Consider the following 12,339-nt stretch of genomic DNA (forward strand, 5'->3'; position numbering starts at 1 on the left):
CAGTATTCAGCATCTCTGACCCCAGTAACTCTGTTGACAAGTTTGTCTCCTTTGCCAAAGAGCTTTCTTAATGGCAACTAATAATATTTCTTCCATATTTTCACCTGCAGATCAGTCCTTCTGTTGTTAAAGTTAATAAACACCGTTCCTCCCTGCCCCTCCCTCTACTCCCCACCCCTGAAAAAAAAAAAAAAAAAGGAGAGTTAAAAAAGAGAAGCAATTTGTCACAATTGTCACAGCTATGGATAAAAGTGGTGCCAATGAAACAGTCTCATGGGTATTCTGGTCACTTTTCTTACCAGCTATACCTTCCTTGCAGTAGTTTCTCCAGCACAGTCTTCTGAAGGCAAGACACTGCTGGAGCCTCAACTTTTTTTATACCATTAATGCATTTTTTTTTTTATTCCAGTTAGTAGTCTATTGTATTACACAGTCTTCCCACCAGTCCTGTCTCACACACCTCAACTTTTTCTTGGTGCATCACACATGATACTGCAGCCTATTCCATGTGGTTGGGGAAGAGAGAGCAACACCACCTGCAGAAAAGCAGGGAGCAGAATTCCCCAGGAGGAGTCAGGGCATTCCTGCTGGTCCTCTCCTGAGTGCCATCCCAGAGCAGGCACGGGATGCTCCATCCCCTATGGCTCCAAGCCTTTGGCATGGAGTGCCAAGAAGGATTTGCACTGCCATGTAGCTAAGGGAGCTGCCCAAGAGTTGCCACTGAGTAATCTGCATGATTATCTTTTCCCAAGCTATTTATTGAGCTATAAAACTGAACAGAGTTGTTCTGCAGCAGAGTGTAACTTAAATGCAAACACGTAGCAGAATTAGGCAAGTTAAAAATATTCTGTTGCCCTGTCTTCTTTCACTTCTGCTCAGAGCCTCTGCCACTATGAAAAGAAAAGCCATGTCTGTTCCTCAGCAGCTGGAAAGGAGTTCAACAGAGTCTTGCAAACTTTTCCATGTCAAGCCATCCCATTGGCATGAACATGAACACACATTAGGCTTCCATCACATCATCATTACAAGAGGCCCAAAGGGGCTTTGGGATGAGGTGTAGGAGTCTAGGTTAAAGTTTGATTTTTAAAAAATGCACAATTAATATAGATTGCTAAAATGTTTTGACCTTAAATGAACCCTGTTTGTATAGAAAAATGTGACCTCTTGCCAGCAAATCAGTATAGATTGCATTTTTGTTGAGTAGGAATATTTCTTATTGTTGGCTTCATATATCTATTGTCAGGTTTTGATTTTTATAACTTATTGCATGTTTCCACTCTTTATTTTAAGGCACTCTTGTTCTGAATCCACTGAAGGCATTGTCATATTTGCGTGAATGTTTCTTTTATTTGAGATTGGATGTCTAAAAAAAAGCAGAAGACATCAGTAGATCTTTAAGCTTATTCTAAGTTTTTCTTTTGTATGGTATGTGGTATTAATAATGCCCTACAAGGAAATAATCAAAGCACTTTATTAGAATATTGTGGTTCAGAAGGGAAGCATGACAGCTGCACATTACTGCTAATTGAATTTAATGAGCTTTTTATCACTGTGCAAGTGAGTCTTTGAAATCCAAGATCTGAGTTGAATATTCAATTTAGATAATTTGAATTATAATTAAATAATTTCATATTTACCACAGGGGTGAGTTTAATCTTAATTAGACCTTTTTACTGAAAGGTGATGCTCCATATATCTTTGCATCTGTATAACTGTACACTTCTGAAATGCTTTAATTAGTCAACGTTTAATCTTGAAATTGATAAATTTGGCAGCATTTTCCCAAGGGAAATTTTCCTAGTGATGCACTTCCTGATTTTGAGATAATGGAAAGATACTTTCTTTAAAATATCCTCATGGCCACAATTTTAAACAGGATGATAGGAGATAATTTGCCTAATTGAATGATATCTTAACTCCAGAAAAAGAGAGGAAGCATCAGCCTGCATTGTTAAAGTTACAAAAAACTTGTGAGCTTTATTGCACTGGTGACTGAAGTGAAGTTGGGCTTGAACTTGCTTTTTCTGCTGTTATTTTCTTATTCTCCTTTTCATCTCACTGAAATCCTCCAGTCTCATATTGACCTAACAGTGAAGAAGAAACTGCCCAGATGTTAACTAATCAATATAGGCAGTTGGTTAATTGAACTAATTACGCTGATAAATGTGCTGGTATTTAACTCTTCTCCTTGGTTACAAAATTGACACAATTAGTTGCTTTTTCTATAAATATGCTTTTCAAAATCTTTCAATATGTTGTCCCCTGTTTTTGGGGACACCTAAACAGTTACTTGACTATATAATACCATATATACTAATACCAGTTATATATACTAATATATATATATTATATATACTAATACCAGTTACTTGACTGACTGTGGTTTGTGATCTCAGTTGAGAAAAAAAGGATTTTTTTAATAATTTTTTTTTTTTCTGGTTCCTAGGACCTGAAGTGTTTCACTTCAGTGCAACAAAATCAGTTTGAAATGCTTATCAACCCTGCAAAAGAGGCCAGAGATGACTCAAGGCTGTAGGCATCATCCTTTAAAATTGAGATCTCTCTTACTTGTAACAATATTCTCTCCAAGTGGGTGGTGGTGAGAAGGAGCTTGTAGTACAGCTACTCATGCTGGTTTTGCTCTGAAGTCTGCAGTGATGTCAGTCCAGCATGAAATTCAGATACTTTACAATTATTATTTTAGTTCTGTGAGTGATTCAGGGATACGTAAGGATATGTGGAAGAAAAAGATAATAGGATAGAGGTAGCCAAAGGGTTCTGAGTGGGACACTGCAGATCCACTTATTATGTTTCATTGTCTCTGCCTCATTTTTCCAGTGATTGTTCTAGGGATGTAAAAGCAGTGATTCAAGCTTTGGTAATAACACTTAAAGTTCTGATCATTATCTTTTGATTTTAAAAACCAAAGAAAATGCAGCAAGAGTGTGTGACAGTAATTTTAAAATATACACTCTGTACCCAGCCCCTCCAACCACATCTGTGCCCACACCTCAGAACACCCCCTGCAGCAGAACTGATAACCCAGGAAGTTTCATGAAAGCTGCTGAAAGCCCAGAATTGTCCAGAGTTCTTGTAGCAGTCTGGTTGCTGCACACACAGGAAAGCTGATTATCCTTGGTTTAGCCTGAATGAACCCAGCTGTGTTTGGCCATGCAATTATTCAGCATTTAGCTATCTAGCCACAATACTTCCCTCAGTGACACCACCAGCACTGATGCTGAGAACTGGAAGTGCTAAACATGGATGAGTGCACGTACCCAAAATGAGGAAAATTTGTTTTGGGTTGGTTGTTTCCCCCTACCCTCAGTGAATGTACCAAAGAGCACTAAGGGGGAATAAAATCAGTGCAATACACCTCTGTTTAGCACCTTGTGTGCGTGTCTTCAGTTCAGAAAATTTGACCTCTCAAACCTTCTTCACATGCAAGTCTCAAAATTACACACTGGTCTTATCCATTGTAAATCTTATCCTTTGCAACAGTTTGAAAGGTGTTTGTCCATTGCATGTCAGCATACAGGAATATCTGATAGCTTCAGATGAATTAAAATGTAAGTATATACAAACAGCAATCCTAAATCCTTAGATTCAGATTCCTCTACTAACTTAGGAGATTAAGCTAAAGTGAAGCATTGCAAGCATCCACTGAGCTTAATAATTGTTTCTAAAAAATACAAGGAGAAGCAAAATCAGGCGTTTTCAAAGTAAGAATTTTAACACCCATCTGCCACATTCATTGCCTCAGTATTTCTCTTCCTTTGCTATATTGAAAAAAAAATCCAAAGTTCTTCCTACTGAAATCTTTCTTCATTACTCCTTATCTTTTTTCTTATGAAAAATATCTCTCAGGTTAGGGATGGGTCATGTACCTTCAGTGAAGCTACATTGCATTGTATTGCATTTTTGATGTATCTGTATCTTGGATTAGTGTTTTTCTTCTGAATTTTCTCTGAAAATTCCCAGATCTGCAGCTCCTGGGAGCATTGCTCCCACCTCTTTTCAGTAACTTTGATATTTATTCATCTACAATCAAATATACATATGCCTGAGCTGATAGATTAGATAAAGATCTTTGATCTTCCTTTTTCTCCCCCTTTTATTCAGGAAACTTGGCTTCTACTGTGTTGAAGTCAGAAATCACAAAAAGTATCACAAAAGAAAGCTGAATTTACTTAAATTCCTATAAAGGCTGAAACAAGGGGGTCAGAAGATCTTCTTTCTTGGCATTAAAGCAAACCCATATCCTATATGGATGTGCAGACTGCAGAACCTGAATGTCCCTGACACCTCCACTCCTCAGAGCTGACTCCGTGCAAAGCAGCAACGCAGAGGTAAAATTCTCATCCCTCTACAAGGCTGTCTTGCTAACTTAAGGCTAACTTAAACAGAAAATTGTAACTTCTGTCATTTATTCCTTCTGATCCCTTGAGGAGTTTATAATACTTTCTTTGTTGATTTGCATCTATCTCAGCCAGTAATTCGTTTTTATTATTATTTTTTTAAATTTATTTATTGTTATGCAATGTATGTCTTGAGGAAAGTCCCATAGAACTGGCATACTCAGGGGACCTTCCAATCTTTACAAGGATAAACTGGGAGCAGAAGCCCACTTTGCATTTGCTGGCTTCATCTGAATTTAATTAAGAGGTGAAGGAGGGTGTGATAATATTAATGATTGCAACCATTTGACAAGGCAGGGACATTTTTCTGATGAATGAAGTGTCCTTATATCATCTGTGGCTTGAAGGGCCACCAAACTACTGTGCTCACATGTGGTGGGAGAATCCTTGATCTCTGTCTCTCTGACTGTGCATGGGACTGACATGGGGTGACTGAAAAAAGCAGAGAAAAGAGGAGATAGGGGAATGGTTTTCATCTTATCTCCTTATTGTGTGTTGAGTTCTGGGCCCTCCTCTACAAGGACATAGAATGTGTCCAGAGAAGAGCAACAAAGCTGGTGAAGGGTTTAGAGAAAATGAGGAGAGGTTGAGGGAAGTAGGATTGGTTAGTTTGGAGAAGAGAAGGCTGAAGGGAGGACCTGACAGGAGGTTGCAGGGAGGTGGGTGTTGGGCTTTCCTCCTAAGTAAATAATGACAGGAGCAGAGGAAATGGCCTGAAGTTGTGCCAGGGAGGTTTAGGCTGGATATTAGGGGGAATTTCTGTACTGAAAGAGTGGTCAGGCCCTGGGACAGCTGCCCAGGGAGCTGCTGGGGTCACCATCCCTGGAGGGATTAAAAAAAAAACCATAGCTTTGTCACTTCAGGACATGCTCAGGTGGGTTTCCTGGGTTGGACCCTGTGATCTTAGAGGCTTTTTTGAACAGCGAGGATTCTGTGGTTCTATATTTTTAACTCTCTGTCCACTCAGTTGGAGAGACTGAGTTTCAGTGAGGCTGTCAGCAAAGCCATTATTCCACTGAGTGCCCAATGTGTGTTCATTTTCTGGTGGCTGCTTCAGGGATCAATGCTGTGCACACTGCTCCTTTTCTCAGGCTGATTTTTCAGAGGAGAGGTCTGTGTGATCCTCAGTTCCTCTGCATCATGAAAGCATCATGAAAGCATCATGAAAGCATCATGAAAGCATCATGAAAGCATCATGAGCACGAGGTGACAAATCACTGAAATAACAACTCACCTGTGGGGAAGCTCAAGGACAAGAACTTCCACCTCTCCTGTATGGAACTATTGTAGTAGTTGTGGTTGTTATGGTTTGTGTGCTAATTTTTCTTTATTTTCATTTGTCTTGTAACTTCATTTTTTTGTTTTTTCAAAATTTATTAAAGAAGCTCATATTTAGGTTTTGTTAGGGGGGGGGGGGCATTCATAAATGGATCTGGAGAGAGAAGATGGAAGGAAAAGTAAACCTGTAGGTTTCCAGGACATAAGGAGGTTTTTCTCTTCCATTTAACACAACCCATACCTTACAGGGGTGCTGTGGTGTTGAAAGAACAAAATACTGATAAAAAGAATTCTTGGGTCATTCACCAAAAGTGTTTAGTGGTATTAGAAATGCCTTTTAATTGAAATGAGTCTCCAGAGAGTGAGAAATGAGCAAAGGCAGCATTTGGGAGAAGCACCACAGCACTCTGAGCTGAATAATGTGAAATAAATAAAAACATCATAAGCAGAACCACATGGTCACTTTCTGCATTATGCTCCTTGTCAAAGGTTCATATAGAATACAAGATATCCTGACCCTGTCCAGCTACAGAAGCTCTTTTTGGATCAGAAGATTTTGAAAAAAACAGAGGGTTTGACTGATATTTGCTTGATGAGTGTTATGTTTACCTTTTTTTTTTTTTTTTAATTTTTATTTTAATTAGGAAATATAAAAACCTAAATCTGTGAACCTGTGAATATCTTTCTATACAATTTTAGGTTACAGGTTTTTGAGTGTTTTATTTTTTCATCCTTTCTTGTTTTTATTTTCAGTCATATCTAAATAATAATGATAGTTCTTTGGGACAGGAACCTGTTTTGTATTCAAAAAATACAGAATGTGTTTCAGCTTGTCGTTCATTCTGAGCACACACTGGTCAGGGTGGAATAATAAAATTCTTTTTACAATATCATTCCAGTATGAGGCTCAAATTCTGCTTCCAAGATATTTTAAAAATATAATAGCAATTCCTATAATCTCAAGATAATATGTAGGAGGCTATTTATTTAACCTGTATTCAGATCCAGATATGCATGATAATAGGATAATTATTTTACGTGATTAGGTATGGAATAAGAGTTTTAGATGTTTGTGAATTCTGAGCATATACAAATAAATTCTGCTACTTAGCTTGTTCCATTATCAATGAGTAAATATGAAGGTTACTTTTGAAGCAAGATAAATCTAAAATCTTCTTGTTTAGCCACCTTTACTTTAGCAAATTCTGATTAAAGATAAATATTGTCCCGGCTTGATAAATATTTGAATTTGTTGATCACAGTGTGGCAAACAATTTATGTTCCTGCATATATAAATAGTAATTAAAATCTGTATTTTCAGTGTCCAGAAGTTGCTTTCCCTCTTTGTGGCAAGGCAATTCATCTCTATTGCCTTTCCTGAGTGAATAGCATCTGTCACAGGGTGTATGGAGATGACTTAGGCCTGGCTATAAATCTGTCCTGAAAGGCAGTAATGACTCAGATCTCAGGCTTCTGACATAAACCCCAGTGCAGACATTCATATTTCACAATAAATGTCATATCTTGATTTAGCTTAAGCCTGCTAAAAATTACTTAAATCAATGTAATGCAGTGTTAAAGTTAGGAACATTCACACGGGGACTTGAAATAGCATCAGGCTACACATTGCCATTCCATGCAGACCCAAACCTCTTTTAGAAGCTGCCACAAAAGCTCTCCTGTTTCCCAGGATATCTCCTGTCTCAAAGCCATCACACCTGGATCTGGTTTTGCTGCATTCAGGAACTGGAGGAATAGATTTGAATGTGATGTGGGGAGGATTTCCCCTGAGGAAACTCTTGGTGCCAGCTCTGGATCAGCTGTGCTGCTCCTTGCCCTTTATTTGGAGCATCTGGACTTCTCTGGAAGGATGCAAATGCATCCCAGGTTGTCCTTGGATATCTTTATAATTAAAATGACAATTTGCAGTCTTTTAAATATACGCAGGACAGGTACAAAATGCTCCTATTCTGTTTTGCTTGCCGTGGACACAAATAATGTTAATTTTGCACAGGAGTTGAGGATTCCACCACGTGCCAGCCACTGGAATATTATCTGGGAAGTGGTCGTTCATAGCAGTGCAAGTTAATTACTATTTTGTTGGCATTATTCATTATTTTGTGAGGAATGGAGGAGTAGCCAAGAGTTTGTGCAGAAGGGAAATGAAGTTTGGCCTAAACCCTATACCACAATAAATTGTCCCTACTTAAACATTACCACGTGGCTGAAAACTCAACCTCTGAAAGCTATATAGTGGTTCATGCATGCAAGGCATTTCCTTGTGTGAATACATGAATGTGGTCTAAGAAAGAAAGAAAAAAATTAAGAACATTTTTAAAAAAATCTTTAAGTTGAGTGCTGAATGAACTTCCTTCAGTGAGTGTACTAGAAATCTGTGTCAGAAATACAGTATAGGAAACCTTTTAATTTTCCTTCCCCCAGACAGTAAATAAGAGAAAAATGTGTACACATTTTATATCTGCAACTGTGACTGAGTGTCAAGAGATTCCATGATTTATTTGCTTAGTAGGAACAATGGAGTGGTTTCCATAAAAACCTCAATTAAAAATCCAACCAAGACTGCAACAATGAATTACTGTGACCTGAACTATTTCAGAGCCCAATTCTTTTCAGCATTGAACTGTCATAAAACAAGGAAATTGCCCTGCACAAGGTGCTGAAAATTTATGTCATTTAGGAAATTCCAGATAACTCTATGAGCTTGCAGAATAAATTTTGCTTCACAAATACATAGACTTGCTTAGCATTATGGAAGGGATAGGAAAGTCTGGAATAATTCCCCTTCAGTCACCACTCATTTGTCCTTTGGAACTTGGAATGTGAAATAATTTGTTATTTCTGTGATCAGAAAATTACCCCTGTGGTCAGGGGTGATCAGGAATGTGAAAATAAGGTTTTATTTAAGTACATGGTGGATGAAAGCATTTGTTCTTACCCAGTGATGTATTCATTGATGTAAACAGTGGAAAGATGAGCTCAGGAGGATGAGACAACATTTCTAACACAGAATACAGAATGCAGTGTTACATCCTCTCAAACCACCAAAACCCCAACCAGAATTCAGAATTAAAGTGTCAAAAAAGTAAAGTTTTGACAAATCAACAAGTCCACGAAATACAGTAGAATGTTGTAGGTGTTTTAACAAGAAAATATTGGTCTGGTGATGGAAGAGCTGCCTCTTCTTCAGTGGTGTTTGTACTATAGGATCATGATCAAAAAATAGGATTCTGTGATTTTTAGAGGGAGTAGGAGAACCAAACAAACTAAATGCTCACTTTAATAGCACTTCAGCAAAATATTATGATTGTCTTTGAAACCTGGATGCAGGGGAGACAATGGGCACGAACTGAAATAAGGAAATTGCATTTAAACCTAAGGAGAAAATTTTTGCTGTTTGAGTGGTCAAACAAGGAAGGTTGGATGAGGTGATCTTCAAAGGCCCCTTCCCACATCCAGGATTCTGTTACTGATTCCCAAATATAGAATAAAAATTGTTTAGTAATTAATCATGTCTTTAATTGTATTCATACCCTAGGCAGTTTCTCATTTGTAATTATAATGTAATACCAGTTCAACTATAAAAATATTACTGTTACTACTTTTGGTATGAAAACATCTGTTTCAGGTTGGTTTTATTCCTCCAAATGGTATAAATAGTTCTGCATATTGTGTACAAGTAAAAAAATAAAGTAGAAGTTAAGTTATATGATGAATTACTATTGCCATGGCACAGATGGAAAATATAGGCTGGAAGAGAAAATCCATATGCTCAATGCTTTTCTCTGCATAAAGTCCATTACCAGCCCTGGTGACCCAGTTTAAATGTATGGCTGAATGAGGGGCTGAACACGAGTGGGCAGAGTCCCAGTCTCACCAGTATCCATCATCCTTTCCCTCAGCTGTGTCTGGAAGCAGAGCAGGCACTGGATGGTGGTGGGGACCAATATTTACAGTGCATGTCTGAGTGTGAACATGGTGGTGATGCTGAAAAACCTCAGCTAGCTTTCAGAAAATATTGCATTGGTTAAACTGGATTGTCATCAGGTGCTCATTAATTCAGTTACATTTTAAAAAGAGGGTAAATTAGGACAGATTTTCGTTGAAGTAATACCTTAAGACATTAAATACAAAGTGGTTGTTAATTCTGGAATTAGAGAATAGTATTTGCTGTCTTTATAATCTATTAGAGTATTAGAATAGTATTTGCTGTCTATTTTCTATTAGAGAGTAGATATTGCTGTCTTCCCTACAAAAAGGGAATGCATGTGTTCTGGTTTGGAAACTGGAATTCCATCCAATCCATCCCAGAGGAAGTTCATAACATCCCTGTGAAGGATAAAATACTGATGAGAAATGAAATATGAGGTTCATTTAAAATTTAGTACAGCATTATTGTAAGAGGAAATATAAATCCTGTTCTTTGGCAGAGTGGCTCTCATAATTTTCCTGGTGACAGGTGACAAAATTCTGATTTTCATGCAGTACAGGAGTAAAATCACTTGCTACAGGGGAACTCTTGGAATGGTCCTGGTGATTAAGTTTTAGATCAGCAGCAGTCTCTGTAGCTTTCCCTTATATAATAGTAAGTTAAACTGTAGTATAATCTGTGACTGGGAGTCTGTCTGATGCATTTTGTTGCTTGTGTCTATTTTTGTTCCCTTATTATTATCATTTTTTATGGAAGATGAATAATGTATCAGTGGTGTAGGTGTATGTATAAAGGCTTTTTTCCCACTTTAAAGAATAACACTTTTTAACTTTTGAATTCTATTCCCTAGATATCACATTAAGATTCTTTCTATGAGATTAAAAGTGTTTCTATTTTTATATTCTGTACAACTGATTAAGAATATATTTCTTTTTCGTACCTATGCCGAAATGGAAATTCTTTCTGATGGCAAGAAACTATTAGATCCCTCCAGTTAAGTTTTAAATAATATTTTATTGCTTTTCTGGATCCTGAAGCCAACTCCATACATAGAAAGTGGTCAGCAGAGACAAGAAGCTGACATTAGGATAGTTTAATTGCAGACAATTATTAAATCCACTGTATCAGTATAAGTTAATAAAAGTAGGTGATAACATATCTTCAGGGTGGAAAAGCACTGTTTGGAGAAAACATGAGTGATAGGATTAAGACATTTCTTGTAAGTCCATGCTGTGAATAACTGGATAGATAATTTTCAGTTATTCAGAAGTATTCCACGTAACTGATGAGGCAGGAATAACAACTGCTGGTGACTGCTGTGATTTCTCACATTTGCATAGAAACTGCAAAGGTTACAATATCTCAAATTAAGTTCAGCATTAGTTATGAAGGAATGGGACCATATTTTTCTCCCCTAGTTCTCCCACACCCATTGCATTCCAATATAGAAGAAACTCCTGCCTTAGTGACTTACACTAAACTCTTTTTCTATGCCAGTATTTGGATTTTGGCATTAGCTTGCCAGGTGCCATATGCCTCTTCTCTGTTGATTAATTAGGGATCACTATTATATTTATATTACCAGGTTTGGTTTTTTTACTGTGAAAGAAAAGTTACATTTCCAAGTATTTGAACAGTGTGCCAAATTAATGTAGTTTAAGGTAGCACAGACTTGCCTTGGAGTTTTCATGTTCTTCAGGGTAAAACCATGAAGTAGTTTCCAACTAATAAAATCTCTCAGTAGCTATTAAGGACTTTGACACATGTATAAAACCACCAGACTGATTAAAAGGTTGTCCTAAGGGATAAAAAACCATAAATTGTTCAGATCTGCAGTTTAGTAGGGAGGCATTATCTGGGAAGTGTGTCATGGGAATACCTGTAATTCATGTCAGGAAACAGCTCTGCTGTGTCACAGTTTCCACACAAATAATTCCCAAGTTCCCAGGTGCTCCCCAGCATCCTGTGCTTGGCAGATACTGCCAAAAATGCTATAAACATGGGGAAAACCAACATAACTCAGCAACATAACTGAGAGCATTTCAGTGTGTGATGGTTTTCTTGTCACTGAGGCAGGGTGTGAGCTGAGTGGCACAGGGGTATGATATGGATTTACCCTCCTAACACCAAATTCCACATTATTATTCAGGTTATTGTTGATGAAGATAAGCAGAACAGAACCTGACCTCTAGACAAAACCAGATTAATTATATTTTATTTTCAGTGTATATAAGTTTTGTTACAGAGGGTCTGCCTAAGAAATTGTAAGTCCATGTCCTTAAGAGGCGTTTCTATTTCATAATTGATCCTGAGATTTCTGAACACCCTCATTTAAAAGCACATTATAATCTGGGGCTCTGTCAGCACTGAACATATGGAATACCATTAAACGTTGCCTTTTTTTCCCTCCAACACACACAGGCTGCCAGAAAAAAAGGAATGTGCAATGGAGATGGTTAATATGGAAATATCCTAAGATCCAGGACACTGATTGAGAAAATAAATTGACTGCACTTTGGCATGGAGGAGGTTTAATTTTCTCATGAATTGCTGCAGACAGGTAAAGTGAAAATCCCTTTCCTTCCATTCTTTGAGTCATTAATGTCTGTACTAAGTTCTGCTGTTGTTCCTCTTCCTGAGCTGTATCCCTGGCTGTGCGTGTGTCCTTTCATATGTACATATGCACACATACCT

General features: G+C 37.6%; 1 long non-coding RNA gene across 1 annotated transcript in view; it reads left to right on the plus strand.

The window, feature by feature from the left end:
- The first annotated feature begins 12,074 nt into the window (after positions 1-12,074).
- Positions 12,075-12,339, plus strand: part of LOC139796725 (uncharacterized) — a 46,710-nt gene continuing 46,445 nt past the window's right edge. Inside the window, exon 1 of the long non-coding RNA XR_011726127.1 lies at positions 12,075-12,205. This is a non-coding gene — a long non-coding RNA (uncharacterized lncRNA). The remainder of the gene's footprint in view (positions 12,206-12,339) is intronic.

The sequence above is a fragment of the Heliangelus exortis genome, chromosome 5, assembly GCF_036169615.1.
Source record: "Heliangelus exortis chromosome 5, bHelExo1.hap1, whole genome shotgun sequence".
Classification (NCBI taxonomy): Eukaryota; Metazoa; Chordata; class Aves; order Apodiformes; family Trochilidae; genus Heliangelus; species Heliangelus exortis.